This window comes from Podarcis gaigeae, assembly GCF_964106915.1.
Source record: "Podarcis gaigeae genome assembly, chromosome: 9".
Classification (NCBI taxonomy): domain Eukaryota; kingdom Metazoa; phylum Chordata; class Lepidosauria; order Squamata; family Lacertidae; genus Podarcis; species Podarcis gaigeae.
The window spans coordinates 51,305,275-51,308,760 of record NC_139685.1 but is presented as its reverse complement, the minus strand read 5'-3'; the positions used below and the strand labels follow the sequence as shown (position 1 = coordinate 51,308,760).

At 41.5% G+C, this 3,486-nt stretch overlaps 1 protein-coding gene across 2 annotated transcripts in view; it reads right to left on the bottom strand.

Annotated features, from left to right (window-relative positions):
• Positions 1 to 3,486, bottom strand: part of SMIM43 (small integral membrane protein 43) — a 245,669-nt gene that overhangs the window by 218,616 nt on the left and 23,567 nt on the right. The window lies entirely within an intron of this gene.

Here is a 3,486-nt window from a genome sequence, read left to right as displayed (position 1 = left end):
TCCGAGGCCCCGCGGATGCTTCCTCCCGCCCCGTCTCAAATCCTCGCCAACAGACTGAGGGCGAATTTTGAGGCGTTTCAATAGACGATGGTGGATGATAAACAATATGGGCGATTCAAATAAAGTACAGTGAATGTTTAGCATGCAGAAAATTTTCGACGGTCTGTATTCATTGCCACTGCCTAGGCTGCTAACTTGAAACGAAGGGTGGGGTCGCTATGAAATTGAGGATATTTATTTATTGTTATGAATCTCATTTTACGCGCGTGGCAAGGTGATTTATAACAATTATAAAACAGCTAAAAGTGCATTTCAAGTTTTGCATTTCAGAAATGGCCTTTTAAAACTTTATAAAAAGGTAAAGGTAAAGGACCCCGACAGTTACGTCCAGTCGCAAACAACCCTGAGGTTGCAGCGCTCATCTCGCTTTAGTGGCCGAGGGACCCGACCTTTGTCCACAGAAAGTTTTCCTTTGAACTGCTAGGTTGGCAGGAGCTGGGACCGAGCAATGAGAGCTCACCCTACTGCCGACCTTCAGATCAGCAAGCCCTAGGCTCAGTGGTTTAGACCACAGCGCCACCAGCGTCCCCTTAAAACTTTATAGTTACTGTATAAAAATAACTGGAGATGGGTCTAAAAACAGTGCAAAACAAACACCTAAGGCAGAGACTGTCATACTGTTATCATAGAACTGTAGAGTAAGATGGGGCACTAAGGATCATCTAGTCCAACTGCCTGCAATGCAGGAATCACAACTAATATGTCTACAAGATATGGCTGTCCTGTGCAGACTTACTTGCGAGTAAGCACCATTGAACTCAGTGAGACTTGCTTCCACATGCGAATGCCTCTATGGAGCACAGAACAGAAATTGTTCTTGGAGTAAATTGACAATGCTTTCCAATATAAGTAATTCCAATTGAATTCAAGGATACCTACTGCCAAGTACCGTAAGTGTGAATAGGAAAAGTGCAATGTGTGGCTTGGTCCTGAGGCCATAGTTTGGGTATGCACTCTGTAGGACTTCATCCTTACTTCCAAGGAAACTTATCTGTGCTATGCATTGAAAGCAGAATTACACCACTTTAAACAGCCCTCAGATATTTAGCCAACACTGTATCCTATCAAAACCAACAAGCAACAGTTACAGCATAAGCTGTGTTCAGGCCTTTATTATGATTATTTATTAAATTTGTATGCCGCCCTTCATCCAAAGATCCCAGGGAGAATCACAAAAGAAAAATATAAAATGAGAATACAAAATACCGTACCTAGCAACAACAAAAAACAGTGACCTCCTTCCCACAAACACGTTTTAAAAGCCACAGAAATCAGCTTTGATCTTGCACTCTGACAGCTGGATATGAAAGGGAGCAATGGACACTCATGTGTCGGTTCAGTTAGTGTATGCTGCTTCATGCATTTCCATGGAAATGTGAAAACAAATATGAATAAAACTGGTACAGTTTCAGAAGAATAAATAAGATGTGAACTGAAATCACACGGATCAGATTGTAGGATTAGGGATCTGCTGTGTGTTAAAACTTTCAAAATGGCTGTTTCTAGTAACATTCCAGAGAGATCAGTCTGGCTGTTTCAAAGCCAAAATCAGCCTGGATATATGCCCAGGTCAGTACATTAAAAAGCCCACAGAAAAAATATTATCTATGGGAAGTCTCTGTGTACTTTAATCCAAGCTAGCCAAGTTAAACACTTTTTACATCCCCATGACTGAACCGTGTGTTGATTATCTGCATGTGGATCTGTAATTTCAATCTGTTTTAGCATTTTAATTTTTGTATGTTTTAAAGTATGGTTGTGAATTGTCCCTGGATTTTATTGTTTTATCTTTTTGTAAACTGTTTTGAGATTTATTTATTTTTAACAAGCAGTATATACATTTTATGGCATTAATAAATAAAAATGGGTGCATACACAAAAGGGGGTGCTACCAAAATCTACTGGAGTGTAGCAAAATGAAACTGAGTCAGACTCAAGAGAGTATTTATGAGTCAGAGTCATATGGTGGAATCCCCAGAAAGGAGGAGGAAAGTTAAAGAGACAGCAGATAACGTATGAGAAGTACTTGGCTGCTATAATAAGCCTTTGTATTGGAACCAAAATTAGTTGCCTAAAGGGAAGAACTTTGTTCCTAACTAGAATGTGACTTCTGTTCTAAATTGCCATGCATAATATGTGGAGCCTTGCGAAACGTGTTCCTGCATTGAATAGCTGATTACCTACTTGGAGAATTCCGTACACAAAAGGAGTTTTACCTTGAAAGCAAATAGTTCTGCATTACTGGCATTCACTCAAGCAGATGTATTTTTTCACCCAAGGACATTTTGCAAGAAAGTGTCACCATCCTAGAAGTTCAAAATATAAATTGGATGTCCATCTTACGGAAACAAACCCATTAGGAAAATTGTACTCAGTATTCAGCACATTTGTACGTACAGTGGTACCTCGGGTTGCATACGCTTCAGGTTACATATGCTTCAGGTTACAGACTCCGCTAACCCAGAAATATTACCTCAGGTTAAGAACTTTGCTTCAGGATGAGAACAGAAATCGTGCTCCGGCAGCGTGGCAGCAGCAGGAGGATATCTGAATTTGGTATGTTTTTTTATGTATCTTTATTGTCAAACAAAAATTTAATAAATATTATTTTTTAAAAAAAGAGAACAGAAATCGTGCTCTGGCGGCACGGCAGCAGCTGGAGGCTTCATTAGCTAAAGTGGTGCTTCAGGTTAAGAACAGTTTCAGGTTAAGTACAGACCTCCAGAACAAATTAAGTACTTAACCTGAGGTACCACTGTATTGGATTTCTTAAATGCAGCTGAAATTCACAACACAGTGTGTTAGTGTTACAGACTACAGTGGTACCTTGGTTCTTGAACTTAATCCATTCTGGGAGTCCGCTGGAGTCCCGAAACCATTCAAAAACCAAGACACAGCTTCCAATTGGCTGCAGGAGCTTCCTGCACTCAGTCGGAATCCACAGAAGCCATGTTGAATGTCCGTCTTCCGAAAAATGTTCGCAAACCAGAACACTTACTTCTGGGTTTAGGGCATTCAGGAGCTGATTTGTTCAGGAGCCAAGCTGTTCATGAACCAAGGTACCACTGTATCATGAAGAGGATTTCTTGGGCTAGCCTATGCAATACAACCTGGCCGAACTAGGGCCGCTAAGAAGCAGTTCAGGGTCATTGAGGGTCATTGGCAATGCAAGAGAACTGCTCTTATAATAATAACCTCCTTGCCCTGAAGTGTGAACAGGGTTGCCAGGGCAACTGGGCGGGATGCCATAGGAAGAGTTTGGGCCTTTGGCATGAGGCTTGGCATGGCTGAAACAAAGACTAAGATCCATCTTTGGCTGAAAGGAGGTTGGGAGAGATGCCTTGGACTCCAGAGTTGCACTGCCAAGGGGAACAAGCCCCTCTTGAGATGACCATACTGTAAGAACAGGACTCCATCCAAACTTGG